This window comes from Tenrec ecaudatus, chromosome 4 (assembly GCF_050624435.1).
Source record: "Tenrec ecaudatus isolate mTenEca1 chromosome 4, mTenEca1.hap1, whole genome shotgun sequence".
NCBI lineage: Eukaryota > Metazoa > Chordata > Mammalia > Afrosoricida > Tenrecidae > Tenrec > Tenrec ecaudatus.
Window position 1 is genome coordinate 39,052,568 of NC_134533.1, and position 20,411 is coordinate 39,072,978.

The 20,411-nt window shown below is 41.9% G+C and overlaps 1 pseudogene; it reads left to right on the top strand.

The window, feature by feature from the left end:
• The first annotated feature begins 15,808 nt into the window (after positions 1–15,808).
• On the top strand, positions 15,809–20,045 carry LOC142445788 (NADH dehydrogenase [ubiquinone] iron-sulfur protein 3, mitochondrial pseudogene; annotated as a pseudogene).
• Positions 20,046–20,411: the final 366 nt, after the last annotated feature.

The window sequence follows — 20,411 nt, forward strand, 5'->3', positions numbered from 1 at the left end:
AACCGATAGTGAGGAGGGTATAGAATGCCTGGTGGGATTCGATCAGGGCAATGTATCTGAGAGGAATAACTGAGAGCTGAATGAAGGTTGCACATGACAGTGGGACAGGAGGGAAGAAAAACAAAACGAAGAAAGAACTAGGAGGCAAAAGACACTTATAGAGGTATAAATGTAGGCATGTACATATGTTAATATATAAATATGTAACAATGGGGATATAGGCCTATATACATATATGTATATGTTAAGTATTAAGGTAGCAGATGGACATTGGATCTCTACTCAAGTACTTCCTCAATGCAAGAATACTTTGTTCTAGTAAACTGGCATTTTATGATGCTCATCTTCCCAACACGATCACTGAAGACAAAATGTGTGCATACACAAATATGGTGAAGAAAGCTGATGATGCCCAGCTATCAAAAGTTATATCATCTGGGGTCTTAAAGGCTTGAAGATAAACAAGCAGCCATATAGCTGAGTAGCAACAAAGTCCACATGGAAGAAGCACACCAGCTGTTTGACAATGAGGTGTCAATAAAATCAGGTATCAGGTATCAAAGAATAAAAAGTCATATCATTGTGAATGAGGGAAAGTGTGGAGTGGAGACCCAAAGTCCATCTGTAGGCAACTGAAGATCCCCTGACAGAAGGGTCGCAGAAAGGAGACGAGCCAGTCAGGGTGCAGTATAGCACCAAAGAAACATAGAACTTTCCTCTAGTTCTTTAATGTGCCCCCCCCCACACACACACACACCTCCTACACTATCATGATCCCAGTTCTACCTCACAAATCTGGCTAGACCAGAGGATGCACACTGGTACAGATAAGAGCTGGAAACACAGGGAATCCAGGACAGATAAACTCTCAGGACCAATAATGAGAGTAGTGATACCAGGAGGGTAGGGGAAAGGTGATGGGGAAAAGGAGGAACAGATGACAAGGATCTACATATAACCCCCTCCCTGGGAGAAGACAACAGAAAAATGGGTGGAGGGAGACGTCGGGCAGTGTAAGACATGACAAAATAATAATAATTTATAAACTATTCAGGGAGTGTGGGAAGGGAGGGGGGAAATGAGGAGCTGATACCAAGAGCTCAAGTAGAAAGAAAATGTTTTGAGAGTCATGATGGCAACAAATGTACAAATGTGCTTGACACAACGGATGTATGTATGGCTTGTGATAAGAGTTGAACGAGCCCCCAATAAAATGATTATATATATATATATATATATATATATATATATATATATATATATATATATATATATATATATATATATATATATATATATATATAGCGTCTGGGATCTTATAAGCTTGAAGTTAAACAAAGTGACCATCTAATTAGGAAGCAACAAAGCCCACATGGAAGAAGCCTGTGTGATCACGAGGTGTCAACCAGATCACCTATCAGGCAGCAGAAGACCCAAAACAATCATATCTATGCAAACGAGGGGGTTGGCGTGGAGATCCAAAGCCCATCTGCAGATAATTGACATCCCCTCACAGAAGGGTCACAAGGAAGGGACGAATTAGCCAGGGTGTTAGTCTGGGTACATTAGAGAAACAAATCCACAGAAACTCATATGTATAAAAGAGAGTTTTATATAAATGGTAAGTGCACATCAAGAAAACATCCCAAGCCCACAAGTCTAACATTAGCCCATATGTCCGACACCAATCCATAAAGTCCTCTTCCATCTCACAAAACACACACAATGACGCCAACTGCAGGAGGAAAGTTGAATCAGTAAAGGTGTAAGCATCTCAGCACTGGAATGAGTCTCCACACGGCTGCTCCAGCATCCAAGGCTGCATCGGTGTTGGTCCCTGTGGGTTTTCCTCAGAGATGTCACACAGGAAGTGAGCCTTGCCAGCTGAAGCAGGGAACTGGCTAAGGCAGCTGCATCCTGGTCTGACCATCAGAAAGCAAGAGATCCAAGAACTCAAACGGTGAGACTCACTGAGCCATTTATCTCTCCACCCTTCAATTAACCCCCATGTGTTTATCGGCCAGGTTGGCACAATAAACTTGAATGATCTCAGCCAGAGAGCAATATAGCACTGACAAACACATGCTATTCCTCTAGGTCTTGCAGATTGCTGCCCAACGCTTAATCATTATGTCACCGGGTCTCCCTAGTTCTTTAATGTTTCCACCACCACCACCCACCACCCTAATCATGATGCCAGTTCTACCTTGCAAACCTGGCTAGACTGGAGCATGTCAACTGGTACAGATAAGAGCTCTCAACAAACAGAATCCAGGACAGATAAACTCATGCAAGAACAGTAATGGGGCTAGCGATACCATGGAGGTAGGGGGGGTGGGAAGAGGGTGTGGGAGAAAGAAGGGCGAACCAATCTCAAGGGTTGACGTATAACCCACATACACGCACCAAAGGTGATGAACAACAGAAATGTGGGTGAAGGGAGACAGTAGACCATGTAAAATATAAAAACAATAAAAATGTATAATATATCAAGGGTTCATGAGGGTGGGGGGAGGAAAAAGAGGAGCTGATACCAAGGGCTCAAGTACAAAAGAAATGTTTTTAAAATGATGATGGCAACATATGTACAAATATGCTTGATACAATTGATGTATGCATTGTTCTAAGAGCTGTAAGAGCCCCAATAACATGATTTATTCAAAACAAAACTGAGGGAGGTGCTGACTGCCATACAAACAGAAGAGTTTGAAAATGTTTCCAAGAGTTGAATCACAGATTTAAATATATTAAGTGTAATGGAGAGTACTTTGAAGGTGATAAGGTTGTTTTGTAAAAAAAAATTTTAAATACATAGCTTTGAAAAAATGTCTGGTTTGGGGGGTGCTCCCTTGTGCAGATTGAATAAATGCGATCAAAGGCGATAACCCTGAAGCAAATCTTTCCTGGTTTTAAGCCACACACGATTCCTTTGTTCCACTCCAACAACTGCCTCTGGGTCCATGTACTGTTTCCACATGAGCTCAATGAAATGTTCCAGAATTCCCATTCTTGTCCAGGTGAGCCATAGTCCGTGATGCTCTGCACAGCAGAAGGTTTGGGGACAACCAATAAAACACAAGTCATCATCTATCTGGTATACTCTGCTTTCCACAAGATTCATCTGACATCAGCAGTGATATCCCTTGTTTCACACCCTCTTCTGAATCAGGCGTGGATTTCTGGAGTACGTCTTAGCAAATGTACTCCTACAGCTTTTGTTGAATCACTTTCAGCAACATTTGACTTGCTTGTGATATTAAAGCTGCAGTTCGATAATTTCTGCATTCTGCGGGGTGACCTTTCTTCGCAATGGGTATAAATGGGGATCTCTCCCAGTCAGTTCTCCGGGTAGCTGTCTTCTAAATTTCTTGCAATACAGGACTAAATGCTTCCAGTGCCTCCTCAGTGCGACCACCGTTTGTCTGTCAGTTTGTCAGACTGTGGCAGCTTGTGTGTTGCTGTGATGCTGAAGGGATGTTGCCAGTGTTTCAAATACCAGCAGGGTGGCCTCAGATAAACATGTTTGTGTGGAGCCTGCAGATGAAGAACAGAGGATGAAAGAGGAATGAGTTGTTCAGTTCTCAGGCATTGACCACTGAAAGCAGTGAGACCGCTTATTCACGGTGGTTTTGAAATTTGGATAACCATGCACCTTATTCCTATTTTAGCTTCATTCTCAATAAACAAAGTTCTTTTGCATATGTGGAAATGCTTGGAAGTAAACACGTGGAAGCACCAGCAGTACAAACATTGAACTGTGGATATAATTGCAAGGATTGACCACAGCTTTCCCTCTCCTCTTCAAATCCTGTTCCTAATAAGAGCTGGTTTGATTGGACTGGCATGAATCTTTTTGTTATTTCTCCCTACAAGAAGCTACAGGCTTTATTAGAATAAAATTGGTGGCCTTCATCAGTTATTCTATCCAACATTAACTTATTAAATAACTTAATAATTACTTATCAACTAAGTATAATTATATTCAATAGTTTAGGTAGCTAGCAATGATATAGATATGGATATAAATAGATATACAAATATCGCTGTAGGGGGGACTACTGAAAAAATTCACAGCACAAGCTACATTTAGATTTTAAAATCCACTAAAAGGACGAGAAAATTCATTTTTTTCTATAAGACCCTTTGCAAGGAAATATCTACTTAGTAACCAATGTGCACCCTTGGAGGAAGTAGGGGGGGTCCTTTTCTGATTCAGGTTATTACATTCTCTCCTGGTGTTAATCTCCTCCCCCACAAAACTCTCCCGGCTCTGGCTCCCACTCTCTGGACTCCACTGGAGCATTAGCCCCACATTCTGTGAGTAGCCCATCCCCCATTCTAGGAAGAACTATTCCTACGGTGAAGTTTGACTGTTTTATGCATGTGTCTGCCTCGCAGAGTGGGAAGCCTCTTCCTGGGGGCCTTTGCCCAGGAGCAGTCACAGTTTATTACCTGTCTGAGATTCAAGCCTGGATGGCTTTTAATTTTTTGTGTGCCTAATGTAGAGAAAATGGAATTGCTTTTGATTGATTCTACCGAAGTCTGTGAGGCATGTGCCTCTCTTATTGTTCAATGTGTCAGAGGAGGCTCGCAGCCCAAGACTCTCCTGGCGGTGCCCGTGCAGCAGGAGGCCTGGAGGAAGGGGCAGCTTCCAATGTTCCACTGCTCCCTCTGGTACTCTTGGGGCCACCTGACCCAAGTCACTTTGCTCATCTTTCAAAATGTGTTTCACACATAGGTGTTGGTAAGGAGCAAATGAAAATAGCATATACTGGTAGGTAGACTAGATAGATAGATAGATAGATAGATAGATAGATAGATAGATAGATAGATAGATAGATAGATAGATAGATAGATAGATAAATGATGGATGGATAGATAGATAAATGATGGATGGATGGATAGATAGATAGATAGATAGATAGATAGATAGATAGATAGATAGATAGATAGATAGAGGTTGTTTGCTGCTATCTAGTCAACTCCAGTTCACAAGGACCTGTTCAACAGAAGGAAACATTGCCCAGCCTAAGCATCCTCTCAATCACAGGCAGGTGCACATCCGTTCTGTGGCTTTCTCACCGATCCAGCTCACCTGGGGCCTCCTTTGCCCTCACTAGATCTCTCCTTTATTCAATATGGCAATGAACCAGTCCTGATGGCAGGTACAAAGTGAACGGGTTCTGTTGAAATCACTCATGTTTTCATCGGCGAATTTTGATCGTTGATCTCCAAGCCTTTCTGCCAAGTTTGCGTTACTCCACTAAAGCTGATCCTCCAGGTTGGTCTTTGACCTTCTGATGGTACAGTTTTCAGCATCAAAGTAGCACTCAAGCCACTGTAGTATTACAAATAGACAGATAGGTGGTTAGATATTCTAAATAGATAAGCCAACACCCACTGCCATTTAATCAGTGGCAACATAGGAGAGTGGCGCTGTCCAAGGCCGCAGTCTTCACTGAAGCAAACTGTCACGTCTTTCTGCTGAGGGGGTGCTGGTAGGTCCAGAACACAAGCCTTTTGGTTCAGAGCTGAGCCCGTTAGCCACTACACCACCAGAAAACAACAAAAAATGAAAATATCATGGAATACTAAAAACGTATAGATGTATAAATATGTGTCGCCATTGAATCAGTTCTGGCCCATAGCGGCCCTAGGCGTTATAGGTCTGCTAGGAGATAGATAAATAAGTAGATGTAAATGCATATCTATACTTTGTACTGACATACTCGTGTTAGCTGTTTGCACCACTCGAGAACCTGATATGAGTGTAAGACAAAAAGTACCATGACTGTGGTTCCAGTTCACGCATGCACGGGTTTAAAAAATGAAGCATGTTCAAACGTGCCTCGGTGAGCAATAGATGGTGGCAGACAAGTTCTCTCGGCAGTATCCTTCTGCTTGTATTAGGATGCCTTCAAAATCGAGGTCCAGTCAAAGCAATGGTTTCTGGTGGTATCTGCTGAGCCAGTTCATTTAAAGCAGAGAGTTCAGCTCAGTAGGTTATGACAATTGTTCTTTGGGACCTGAAGGGGAAATCTTAATAGATGTTCTTTTTTTAAAAAAAAATGGGTATGTTCCTTTCCCACACCAGATGATCTGTTTTCATTTTCTATGGCACTCCCTTCCATGGTTGGGGTCGGGTTGATTCTGGTTAGGGCCGGCGTGTGGTCCAGTCTTTTTGTGGATGCCTCCAAGCGTTATGTTGCCCTTCTGGTTTGGCGGGTCATGGTGGGGTCTGTATGCACATTCTAGTTCTGTGGGGACACAACCAATACTCTCCTCCTGGGTAAAGGAGCTGACCTACCATACCCAGAAGGAAGCTGAAGCAAAGGAAGGAGGAAAAACGGAGTGGAGCACATCTGGGCCCATCAAACTCAGAGGACCCAATGTACAGAGAGGACCATATAGCCGGCCCCATGGCGACGTGCAACATTCTGCACTGACCCATGGTCCTACACGGTACAGCACCGGAGACACAGTGTGGGATGTGTGACTGAGCGGACCCCACCGTGATACCAGGAGGGAAGGGGGGGTTAGAAAGGGGAAACCGATCACAAGGATCCACAAATAACCTCCTCCCTGGGGGATGGGCAACAGAAAAGTGGGTGAAGGGAGACGCTGGGCAGTGTAAAATAAGATAAAGTAATAATTTATAAATTACCAAGGGTTCATGAGGGAGAGGGGAACGGGGAGGGAGGGGGAAAGGGAAAAGGAAAATGAGGAGCTGATTCCAGGAACCCAAGCAGAAAGCGAGTTTTGAGAATGATGAGGGCAACGAATGTGTAAGTGTGCTTTACACAATGGATGCGTGTGTGGATTGTGATAAGAGTTGTATGAGCCCCAATTAAATGATTTATGAAAAAATGGGCATGGACACTTATTATGTAAAAGTTGAAAATACGAAAGCTGCACTGGTGAGAGAGGAACCAGGAGCGCTACGCCAAGGACTTCGATTCCGTCATGACAGTGTACCTGCTCGTTTGCAGGGCAACAGAAGCTCGCCTATTAGAATTCCTCTGGGAAACATCGTCCCATCCACTCCACAGCCTTGATCTTGCCTCTTTGGGCTTCTTTTTCTCCATATACTGAAAAAAAATTACAAGGAACATTTGTTTAAAAGGAACATAACATGAGTCCCTTTAGATTATTAACACTGACATTTTTATGTGCTGTAAATGGAAAAGAACAGAGTTCTCTGGGAAAGGTTAGCGAGACGGAAACATCACTCTTAGAAGTGTATGGCCCTAGATGGAGGATATATTGAGAAATAATAGCTTCGGGTTTGATGTGTTTAATAAAGATGTCTATGATTTTATATCAATGCTGTTTGGCTTACTGTGGGGCGGGGGAGGGGTGGTAAACTATGACGGTCATTAATAAACTGCAAACACTTCCTTGGAAGATAAATGCACGTTGTGTACCTCACTCACTCCCCGGAGCACCATTAATTAACATTATGGAGAAAGGCTCCAGAGGAGAAGTTTGTGCCAATTATCTTATAGAAAACACATGAATTGAACAATAGTGAAACCTTTAACAAAAAGCACCAGAACTTAAGAAAATGCAAGACAACGCTCTCTTTTCCAAATTTTTGGTCCATGTTAAATTGGCAGTAAAAGGCAATCTTGTCTTCTTGTCTGAGCCTGGAAGAAGCACAATTATATTTCCATTGACAAACAATTCCCCTCCCTCTATAAATCAACAGCATTTCCTCCTGCCCCCCTCCAAGCTTCAGCAGCTGTCATAAGGCTGCCAAGTAGAGTGATGATTCAGGACCCGCAGACCCCAGTGTCTTATTCAATGGCTCCAAAACGCAGTGGCTCCAGGACCAATAAATCATTGCTCTGCAAGTCATCTGGAACACTGGGTGAACACAGAGTCAAGAGTCAAGGTTCCATGCTACTTTTAGGAGGGATTTGTTCTTTGAGGGCAGGGGGGAAGTGTTTGTAGTTTTCATTCATTTGGTCACAGAAAAACCATTCTCCTGATCTTGGAACGGCTTTCTCGCTGCATGTTTTTCATCCTCTGGATCTTTAATAATCTCACTTCAGTGTTCAGATACCACTATTATTTTCTCTTGATTTGGAAGCACTTCCAAAGCCCCCGCTGTGTATTAAAATTTAGCGCTGGGGACTCTTGCCGGTGGGGTTTTCACTTCATTCTAGCCCACTTCCCGTGGAGATGACATACTCCGTAAAGAGTCTGCCTGTTTTTAATGTCCCTGGCAGATGGAGACAAAGTTATTCCCCCTTTTTGCTCCAAGAAACAGATCAAATGCCAAATTTTTGCTTTTTTTATATTGAACAATTAAAAATAATAATCCGTATAGTAAGACTCTAGGAGGCTTACCATATAAAAAACTCCTGCGCGTCCATCCTTGTCTCTCTTGGGAGAGCTGACTGTGAACTGTGCTTCCAGATGCCTCCGAAAGCACGAGCGAAGGACGAGGACTTCGCATTTTCAGGAACATATAACACTCCAGAGTTGTGAGGCTTACTGAGGTAGCTGCAAACACAGCCAGGCTTTCTGGTTTTCATTCATCTCTGCCCATGCATTTCTGCCTTAGCAGTTTGTGGAGGATGCCCCTTTTGGCTTTTTAAAATTCTCCTGTCTTGATTTTATAAGAAATATCTGAACTGAAAATTGAGCATTGTCCTTGTCCTTCTGGCTCAAATTCGGGAATATGAGTTGTTAAAAAAAAAAGGCTCACTTTCCTCTGCGATTTCTATTCTTTTCCAAAAGACACTGATTTTAGTTCCAGAGAAATTGAAACTTTGGATGCAGGTGCATTTAGATTAAAAGACTCCCTGGGACTATTGCCCTGAGACACTCTCAAACTCTGAACTGAAACTATCCCCTGAGGTCACCTTTAGGGGAGATAACAAATGGGCACACAATAAAGGGTGAAAAGATAAGGAGGCAGGGAAATTAGAGTCCTAGAAATACAATAACCAGAACTCAATTAAGAACATGTGGACAAATTATTTTTTAAAATAGAAATAATGTCTCTGAACAATTTTGGTAGAAATTGTCAAATGGAAACCTAATATGCTGTGTAAATTTTCACCAAAAGCATAATAAAATACTCTTTTTTTAAAAACCCAGATGAGATTTCGGGCAAGAGTTTGTATTCCTTGTGCAATAAGAAAATCTTGGTAACCGTTGCTGCAGGTGCGCAAATCCACTGATGAATAATGAAATTGAAGGATGAAACTTCAGGGAAAAACAGGAGAGCCTCATCATCTAGGGTATTTCCCCAAAATAAATCCCTCTGGTGACTTCATTTTTTAATCATTTTATTGGGGGTTCATGCAACTCTTATCACAATCCATACATACATCAACATGAGACTTAGAATTATCTCATACTCTCCTTTCCAGGAAGGGGAAACTTTCATTCTGCCCCACTCTGGGTAGGAGCTTGGACTAGTGAGTTGCTTCGACCCAAGGGCAAAGTGTACCTTTGCATAGAGAAATCTATGAGACGCCATCGCAATCGAGCAATAAAGGCAAATATCACTGCTAAAAGACATATCCTCATGGTGCATTCTCTTATAAGGTGAGGTTAGACGGGCACATCCCCCTTGGCGCTTTTCTTCCCTAAAAATGCTTAATCCCCCACCTCCTGAGGGGCAGATACGTGTGTGCTTGTCTGGTAGAGATGCGACCATTCCAAGCAGAAGGAACAGCTGGACAGTGACTTGAAACAAGAGGTGGATCCTCCCAGATCAGAAAGAAAGCCAAGAGTCGGGCTTCGAGGGCAGAGAGCGGGATCCGGAAAGCAGACAGGAGGGGAGTCCACGCAGAATGTTAGCATCAGGAAAAAGCCTTGCTATTTTAACCTAGGGTTCTAGAAAATCATTCGACTTCTTTGTAAATTATGATTCAATGTGTTTCTCATAAGGTGTGTATTTCCTAAGTTCTTGAATCAATTTTATTCATGCTTTGAGATGAGTTAAATATTCTAATTATTAGATTCCTTTCAAAATAAGCATATCTTTTCCACACCCTGACCTCATTCAGTTCTTATTGTATAACTACACCAAGCCTCCATAACCCAGGAAACAAAGCAAACTCATCACTAATATAGCGTCAAGTTGAGCCTACGCAGTGCAAGGGCTCTTGGAAGGGTAGGGAAAAATGGCAATGAAACGCCTCCCTTGGGCATTTCTACTGATGGAAGAAATTTGCAAAAATAATAAATAAATTTTAAAAACAGAAGACATTTGCTATTTGTCCCAAAACCTATGTTCCCTTCAAGCAATGAGTTGAGTTGAAATTGAGTAAGCCATATAATGGGTGAATATGAGTCTCTGAGAAAGTGCAGATCCGTACCAATGGACTCCTCGGCAGACCAATAGCTTGCCCATTTAGTTTGCCCTCCCCACTGTCAGGGTCTTAGTAGAAGCCAGGGTGCCACCACCAACTCTAGCAGAGGAAGGCTTGCTTCACATTCAACTGCTGGACCTGGCTGTGCTTCAGTCCCCACACGCCTGAGGAAGAGAACAGGCTCATTTGTCTGCATGTCCCCCTCCCCAGGACTTTGACTCTTACATAGACGATTTGAAGACACAGGGATACCTACCTAGAACTTTTCCTGATAGACTTGGGAGTAGGGGCAACAAGTGTCCGTGGTCAGTGACTGTGACGGTGTCAGTAAGCATGGCCAGGAACAAGACAGCTCCTGTGGCCTAGTTTGGACGATGATGTCAGCATCATTTAGTTCCTTCTAATTTGCCATTCTCTCCTCTGTGGGAGACCCACTGTCTTTAGTTACAGGTCCGTTTTCTAACATGCGTGACTAAGGATCCTGACTAGTAAAAATAGTAGCGCCCACTAATATACCATTCATGATTTGTCAAACACAGTTTGTTCTAAGGGGAGAAAAATGGGGCTTTCCACTCCCATAAAGAGTTGCCGTCTCAGAAACTCCAAGGGGAAGCTCTGCCCCGTCCTATAGGGTTGCTATAAGTCAGCATCCACTCAATGACAGGGAGTTTGGTATTTTGATTTTTGGTTTGTTCTAAGTGCATAGCTGTAAATAGCATTTCCTTGAATACTATTCAAATTGAGAGATACCTTTCTCTGCCGACAGACTGAAGCCATGCGACAGAGCAATTTACTTTAATAAGGAAAGAAAACAAAGTGTGTATAGACATCTTTCGCTAGGGTAGTGATTATAGGTGAAATTTTCCCTTTGAGCTCTAAACACCCTCTCCCATTGGTATACTCTATCTATAATTTTGAAAGGAAAGACACTTTCCCGTACTATATATTTATCCCAGCACTCCAAGATGACTCTCCTCTAAGCCTGGGGAAATCCCTATAATCTTTCCCTTAGCTACCATTTAAGATCATGAATTTCAGGGCCACGTTCAAAGTCTCTATTGGTAGAGCAGATATTGACCATAATGTTCAACTAAAGTTACCAGGAACAAATCCTAAAATGTGCTAAAATGTAAGTCCTTATCAACTGCTGTCCTGGGGTTAAAAGCCTGTCCTATTACACATCATTGGCTACGTGAGCCACTGCTCTGCCTGCCCAGCCATTCCTCCTGCACTTCAGTTTTCTGCTTCACACAAGTCGCTCAGAGATCCATTCAGATTCATGAAGATGAACAGAAAGGAGACATGATTCCTTTGATTCCCACTTTAGCCTTCGATACAGGCACATTCCCGGGGGTGTCCTATGCCCTTGACTTGTGATGCTCTTATTGCCATTTCCCCACTTCTCAAGCTTCAAAACCCGCCTTCCCTATGACAACTTCTCCAGGTTCTTAACTAGAAAAATTCTTTTCCTAGGTTTCCAAAAAATAAACTTAATCGTAAGTTGAGCCACAGAAACTTGTTTTTTGTAAATCCACGCAATTAAATATGGCTTAACCTTCGTAAGTAATAGTTGGCAGCACCACCGACAGCTTGCAACACTGGAAACCCAAAACTCAAACTCCAAACCCACCGCCAGAGAGTCAATTCCTACTCACAGCAACTCTGAAGTACAGAGTAGAACTGTCCTGTGGCTTCCAAAGATTGTAACTCTGAGAGTAGAAAGTCTCATCTTTCTTCCTGGGACAATCGGTGGTTTCAAACTGCTGACCTTGGGGCAGGCTGCCCAAGGTGCAAGCACTACACCTGTGCAGACAATGCACAACATCTAAGGTCGCTTACAATGGCCTACAAGAATCTGCTGGGTCCTCTGGATCTATTTTGACTTGGTTTTGACAGGTAGACCCCAGATCTCCCTATCTAATACCTTTTTCACATATTTCAGACATTTCCATTAAAAAAATCCATAGAGGTACCTTCCAACTATAATATTGCTAATTTATTTAAGTGATTTTATAAATGAGGGCTACTCAATAGTTCTGATTAACCACACAACCTCATGATCACTCAAATTTCAAAATGCATGCACTTTGTAGCCAACAATTCTACGTGAAAATACGTGTGACAAAAATAAACCCACACTCGTGCAAAATCATCTATGTTGAAAGACACGTGTTGCCCCTTGGGTTGATAACATCAAAGGGCTATTGTCACTAAATAAACTCTGCAGTACCAGTGCAGTGATATGGAATAACACATCTCTAAGAAACAGCATGCAGTGACGAGCCAGGGACAGATACTGTCATGGCAGGTTTCATGTCCATGAGGTGGTGGTGTAGAAAATTCATTGTGTGCATCAGACTTGTTTGACTACCAGACTATCTCAAGAGATGGTTTCCTCCAGGGAAGAGAACTGGGTGGTACAGAGAAGGGAAAGAGACTTATCTGTCATTGTGTGCCATTTTGTACCATGTACATGGGTTACTTATTAAAAATGAAAAATAACAGATTTTTTTAATTAGGCTTTTCGATACCAACAAATGTAGTACAAATGTGCTTTACACAATGGATGGATGTATGGATTGCGATAAGAATTGAACGAGCCCTCAATAAAATGATTTTTTTTAAAAGAATGAAGTCTCCTTGGGGAAAAATTTTATTTAAATTTTCCCAACTAAGCTGGTTAATTTATGTTTTCTCCCTACTATGCAGTACTATGTTATATAAGACAAAGGAAAATGTTCACAATGAAACTGGAAATAAAACCATATATGTTGTAAAACAATGGGCTTTTCTTCAAATGCATAAGATTGAGAATTAAGAGCATGTCCCCACTTTATTACTGATTGAAGGATTTCACTTCAGTGTCCCTAATACTGATTCCACAGAGACTTAGATGGGCCCTACCTCTTCCCATCTGGTTCATTTCAAACCTTCTAATAGTAAGTTGAAGAATTTATTCAGAGTCATATTTTCCTCAACAAGAAACTTCCCCAAAACTCTCAGGCTTTCTTAGTTTGCTCTTTCAAGACTCTGAGGAAACATCATGAAGATTAACCACAGTTAGTTAGAAACATACATCACCTGATAGAAGTATAGGTAGGCACATATAACGTCTTATAAAGCATTAGGAATAGTACTTTATAAGGTGAGGCCCAGAGTAAGTGCAAAAGAGAGAGAGAATTATTTGTCTTTAGAGATAAACTTGTTAATATCCTTGAAACCAGAGCATTCTTTTGAGTAGGCAATATATATCCCCTATAATTTTAAAATAATTTGAGTCCAAAATAAATGAAAGTTTCCTAGTCAGCCACTACTCTTTGTTAAACACTCTAAAACAAGCATGCTAGCATCTGAGATAATGCGCCTCACGTTGTTTATATTTATTTGGTTTGGTTTCTTGCTGTTAACCTCTAATGTCAAGAGACACAAATTCTAGGTCAATCACTTATGCAAAACACTGCAATTTGATCTTTATGTAGCTTTTAGACAGGAAGCCTTATGAAAGAACAAAGTAATCAAGTGACAATAAAAGAGTACTGTGAAAATTGGGTTTTATATCAATTGGACTGGGTCAAGATTCTCCCAGGATATGATCTAACATAGTGTGATCAACTCCCTGATATGATCTTTCATTACACAGTCAAGTCGTTATGGGAATAACAGAGTAGAATCAAAACCAATACTGACTGTCACAGAGTGAATTTCAACCCTGTTGGGACCCTTTAAGACAGTGTAGAACTGCCCTGTGGAGTTCTGAAACTAACTTTTTCAGGAGTAGAAAGCCTTGTCTTTCTCCCACGAAGGGACTGGTGGTTTCAAACTGCTGACCTTTCAGTTAGCAGCCCAAATCACCAGTCCTCCTCCTTAATGTAGCCACAACCTTGATACCATTGTGGGAGGTTTCATTTGGGGCATGACCCACAGTATAGATGGACACTGTGCAGAAGCCAGCTCACTTCTGCTGACTCTGAATCCTCCGGCTGGTTCATCAACCTACTGTTATATCCCCTGCTGATTCCAGGAGCCATCAGTGGACCGCCAGCCTTGAATTCAATAGGCCATCCTCAGATTCATTCAGCTCTGCATCCACTAGCCTGTGGTCTTTCCACTTCATAGTCCTTCTTCCTGTTCATCAGCCCATACAGCTATTTGAGTCAGGAGAAGTCTAGCTTATCTATGATCCATGGGCTCGAACCAGACTGGACTTTTCCATTTCTGCAACTGTGTGATCCATTTCCTTATATAAATCTCTTTGTATCTATACACACACACACACACACACACACCTCATTAGTTTTCCTTCTCTAGAGAACCAGCCTAATACAAGGACCTATTCAATTTTGGTTTTGTTTCAACAGCCTTGGCTTCTAACTGGAGCCGCTACAACCACACTCTCCCTCAAAACAGCTCCAGTCTTCAGGGACCTGAACAATTCACGAAACTTGGGGAGAAGCCATGGAAAAATAAACTTGTCTTACACTTAGTTCCCAAGTAGGTTTTGTTTGTTTGGTTGGTTGGTTTTGTTTTGTTTTACTTTGCTTTTGGAAACCCCTGAGCAAATAGTATGAGAAACAGCTTCAGTCAAAAGGCTGACAGTCCAAACAGCCAGAGCTGCCTTGGAATACAGACATGGTGATCTGCTTCCAACCTTGAAGACCTGCTGGTGCGGTTCGACACTGCTCAGCTGGGATCACCATGAGCCAAACATTTCTCGGTGGCACCTACCAACAAAGCTGTCCATTCCCAAGGCCCTGGAAAACACAGGGACTTCAACTAGAAATTTGCCAAAGGGATCCTTCTGCATCCTCCACCATCTGGCTCCCTTTCCCACCCACCCTCAAGCCAAAGCTATGGATACCAGCCTGCTCCACGCATTCCCCCTCCCCCTTCAAAGTATAACTATTGCTTTTTAAAGGGAAATGAAACTAAAATTAAAATGACTGAACCAAACATGGAACATATAACTAAAGTTATCATCCTTAATAATAAACACTTCAAATTTCTGAAAGAAAGGTAGACTAGGACAGTTAGGTTTTATGTCACCTTGGCTAGGCCAGAAGTCTCCTATGTTATGATCTGACATAGTGTAGTCAGGTGGCCATTAATTGGCTATTAAGTATATGGAAAATATTTAACTTCACTTATAAATTCATTTAAATTGAGTTGTCACTGCACCCATCAAATAGGCACAGGTAAGCATTGAGTTGGCATAGCCCTGACTCTTCTGTGGAGACACGCAGTTGCGGTTAAGCAGACCGTGAGCCGTGGGGACCCTGTGGGAAGAGCAGCACTGTGTCCCTTGGGGCTGTGATGACGGTGACTTTGGGAAAGCAGGCCACCGAGCCTTCCTCTGAGCCTTGTAGTCAGGGGCCCATTGCTTACCCATATGCACCACCACCCAGGGACTCTTTATTTATGAACTTTTCTAAAAGAGAATTGAGCACATGGCACCAATGTGTTCACTAATGTGCTGTATCATGCACATCTCTGTGGAACATGAGGCGGTGTCGGCCGCACTCTATGACAAGGCACCAATTGTCTCAGTTAAGGTATTTCCCAAATATTATTAGAGCTGTGGGTATATGTCACATGCACCAGCTCCCAGGAGAATTTAGGAGAAAAACAAAAGCAGTGTGGCCAGCCTGCAGAAGGAGAAGCTCCCACCTGACAGATAACAATGACCAGAGATGGCATAAAAGGCCTAGGAGAGAGACCCTGCCTTGTCACAGAGCTGGTGTCTCTGGCAGAGAAGAAAAGTGAAAAGAAGAGGCAGAATAAGAACTGCTGACAGTGTGAGGCCTGGTGCTGTCTTCTCTGGGTCCAAACCCTCACTCAACCCTTCAGGAGCTTTGCTAGTGAACAAGTCATTTAACTATTTTAAGATTCCAATGATGTGTGATGGATAGCAATCAATAGGACTGTATTGTTATTACATGAAGCCATCCATGTAAGCATAGAATAAAACCTGACACATAGTTAAGGTTCAATAAATATTGAATCTTATTATGCAATAAATCTTTTTTACTCCTTCTTCATGTGCCCTGCAGAAAAGGGTGCATGTTCTGCTATGTATCTGCAAAGGGCTTATCTGCAAAGGGCCAGATGAGCACTGACAAACAAGATGCAAAGAGACAGCAATCATTTCAAGATAAAGAAGAAATCAATAGTTTGAAAGCAAATTTTGAATTAAAAATGAGCTGTCTTTTCTGTCTCCAACTTTAATTCAGGTAGTCTACCTATGAAATGTAGTGTCTCCCCAAGCAGTGTGATGGCAGTATTCCAGAAGTAAATGAATTTACACTAACGGTTACTAAGCAAATCTCCCCATTAAGTGATAGATTAGCTCTATGCTCCTTCTCTAAGGTTTCCAACCAATCTACATCCCTGCATAGCTAAAGTGCCCCAAACCATGCTAAGTAGTAATATATGTTTTCCTTTAAAATTTTTGTACATGTTCTCAATCCATTATCCTACTTTTAGGAATATATTATATAAATAAAGATATGTAAAATTACTTTATTGTAAAAGTAATCATAACAATTTTGCCTACAATTGCAAAAAATGGAAAGATCCTAAGCATGCATCATTAGAAACTGAGGAAATTGTCATAGACTCATACAATAAAAAGTGTATTGATATTAAAAGTACTGTATAAGAGACCTTTAAAAGTTCACAAACATGGGATTGAAAGATAAATTGAGTTTTCTAAGAATCTTTGACAACAGTACAGTAATGACATACTTTTGAGAGAGCAAAGAATAGTCAACAGAGTATTTTATAGATTTTTATCAGTATATATATATGCACACACATATACATATGCATACCCCACTGACAGTGTTAAGTAAGCTTTGGACAGATAACCACAAGATTCACAGTTCAAAATCACTAGCCACTTTTCAGAATATGAGACTCTCTACTCCTGGAAAGATTTACAGCCCAGAAACCCTGTATAACTCGAAGTTGGAGTGACCCTGGGTAACTCTAAGTTGGAATTGACTCAATGGCAGTGGGATGTGTATGTATATGTTGTTGTTAGGCAGGAGGGTTGGTGGCATACGGTGATGCATTGGGCTGCCAACTGCAAGATCAGCAGTTTGAAACCACCAGCTGTTCTTCAGGAGAAGGGCAAGGTTTTCTACTCTCTAAAGAGTCGCAGTCTCGGAAACTCACAGAGAGAGTTCTATCCTGCCCTGTAAGGTGGCTATGAGTTAGCACACACTCAATGACAGTTAGTTAGTTAGTTAGTTAGTTAGTTAGTTAGTTAGTTAGTTAGTTAGTTAGTTAGTTAGTTAGTTAGTTAGTTTGTTAGTTTGTTAGTTCGTTAGTTGGGTTGAGTCCATTTTGACTCATAGCAACTCTATGGCTAACAGAATAAAGACTGCCTGACCCGCACCATCCTGGAGGGTCTTCCTCTGCTCTCTGCCCTTCTACTTTGCCAAGGATGGTGTCCTTCTTCAGGGACGTGTCTCTCCTAATAATATATCCAAAGTATGTGAAACCAAGTCTTGCCATCCTCCCTTCTACGGAGTATTCTGGCTGTAGCCCTCCCAAGGTAAATGTGTTTGTTCTTTTGGTAGACCAGGGTGTTTTCAATATTCTTCATCAGAACCATAATTCAAATGCATCAATTATTTTTTGGTCTATTTTATTCAATGTTCAACTTTCACAAGCACATGAGGCCGGTGAAAATATCCTGACTTGGGAGAGGCGCACCTTTGTCCCAGGAATGACATCCTTTCTCTTCAATACTTTCAAGGGATCTTGTGCAGCAATGCAATGCATTGTTTGACCTCTTGACTGGTCGTCTGGGAGCATGGAGTGTGGATCCAAGCAAAATGAAATCCTTGACAACTTCAATCTTTTCTCCATTGATCATGATGTTCCCTCATGGTCCAGGTGTGCGAATTTTGTTTTTCTGTACATTGAGATGGATTCCATATCTAAGGTTGCCATCTTTGTTTTTCATCAGCAAGCGCTTCAAGTCCTCCCCACTGGCGGCAAGCAAGGTATGTCATCTGCGTCAAAAGTGACTAAGGCTTCCTCTAGGCTTGATGCCGCATTCTCCCTCTTACATCTAGCTTGTTGGTTTACATCGTCAACATACAGGTAGAATGAGTATGATGAGAAGCCACAACTTTGACACACACTTTTCTTGATTTTAAGCCAAGCAGTATTCTCTTGTTCTCTCGGATGACTGCCTCTAGGTCCATTATAAAGGTTGTGCATGCGCACAGTGAAGTGTTCTGGAATTCCCATTCTTTTCAAGGTTATCCATGGTTTGGTATGATTGTCACAGTCAAGTGCATTTGCATAGTCAATAAAACACAAGTTAACATTTTTCTGGTATTCTCTGCTTCTACCTAAGATCCATCTGTTGGCAACAATAGCTTTTGTTCCACACCCTCTTCTAATCCAGGTTTGAATTTTGGAACGCTCCCTGTTGAAATACTGCTGCAACTCTTCTTTAATTATCTTCAGCAAAAATGTTACTTGCATGTGATATTAATTATATTGTTTGAAAATGTTCACATTTTGTTGGTTCATCTATCTTTGAAATGGGTACTCTTCTAGTCAGTTGTTCAGGAACGTATATGTTACATTTCATTTTTCATCATGTCCAGTATTCCTGATTTCCAGAATGTTGTACATTCTAGAGCTGGCAGCTGTTTCTTCTCATTGTGAGACATGCCTCATCAGCAAATGAAAGTCCCAAAAGCTAGGTCCCATCTATGTCAGCTGTACTTTGATGAAGCAACTCTTCTCTAGGTTCATTTTGAGTGTCTTCCAACATGAGAGGCTCATTTTCTGTCACTATAGCTAATGTTCTACTGATATTATCAGGTTTTCAGTAGCTAATACTTCAGAAATGAACAGCCTACTCCTTCTTCACTGTCTTATACAGGGTTCTCTAGAGAAACAAAACCAGGACACTTATGATTTTGTAGAGCTAGCTAGAGATGATAGATAGATAGATAGATAGATAGATAGATAGATAGATAGATAGATACAACATAAGAAATAGAGAACTAACTATGAGGCAAGAGCCATTGTCAGGCCACAGAACGACATGGCCAACAAGCAACTTGCAGCTTTCGGAGAGTATGTGGCTGAAATTCTGCCCAAGTGTGTTCAGCAAGTTCAGGTGTCCTGCTTCGATGAATTAGAGATCTGCATCCACCCTGATGGCATCATCCAGGTGCTGACTTTCCTCAGGGATCACACCAAAGCACAGTTCACATCCTTGGCCGACTTAACAGCAGTGGACATCCCAACCAGGCAAAACCGTTTTGAGATTGTCTACAACCTGCTGTCTCTGCGTTTTAACTCACGGATCCAGGTAAAGACCTACACAGATGATCTGACCCCCATTGAGTCCATTGTCTCTGTGCACAAGGCTGCCAACTGGTATGAGAGGGAGATCTGGGACATGTTTGGAGTCTTCTTTGCCAACCACCCTGACCTGAGAAGGATCCTGACAGACTATGGCTTTGAGGGACATCCTTTCCGGAAAGACTTGCCCTTATCGGGCTATGTTGAGCTACGCTACAATGATGAAGTGAAGCGGGTGGTGGCTGAGCCGGTGGAGTTGGCCCAGGAGTTCCGAAATTTTGACCTGAACAGTCCCTGGGAGGCTTTCCCCGCCTATCGCCAGCCCCCGGAGAGTCTCAAGCTTGAGGCTAGAGACAAAAAACCCGAAGCCAAGTAGCTCCAGGGAAGGCATGTGGATCCTAGAAATCGTCTCATTTATGATTATCCATATCAATAAAGTCCTTTGTGACTCACAAAAAAAACCCAAACAACAACATAAGAAATAAGCATAAAATAAAGCTAATTGGTCTACAGAGCAGTACAAATTGCTCAGTTCAACTCACTATTAAAAAATAATTTTATTGGAGACTCATACAACTCTTATCACGATCCATACACACATACATTGTGTCAAGCACATTTGTACCTTTGTTGCCTTCATCATTCTAAAATCATTTGCTTTCTACTTGAGCCGCTGGTATCAGCTCCTCATTTTTTCCTCTCCCTCCCCCACCTTCCCTCCCTCATGAACCCTTGATAATTTATTAA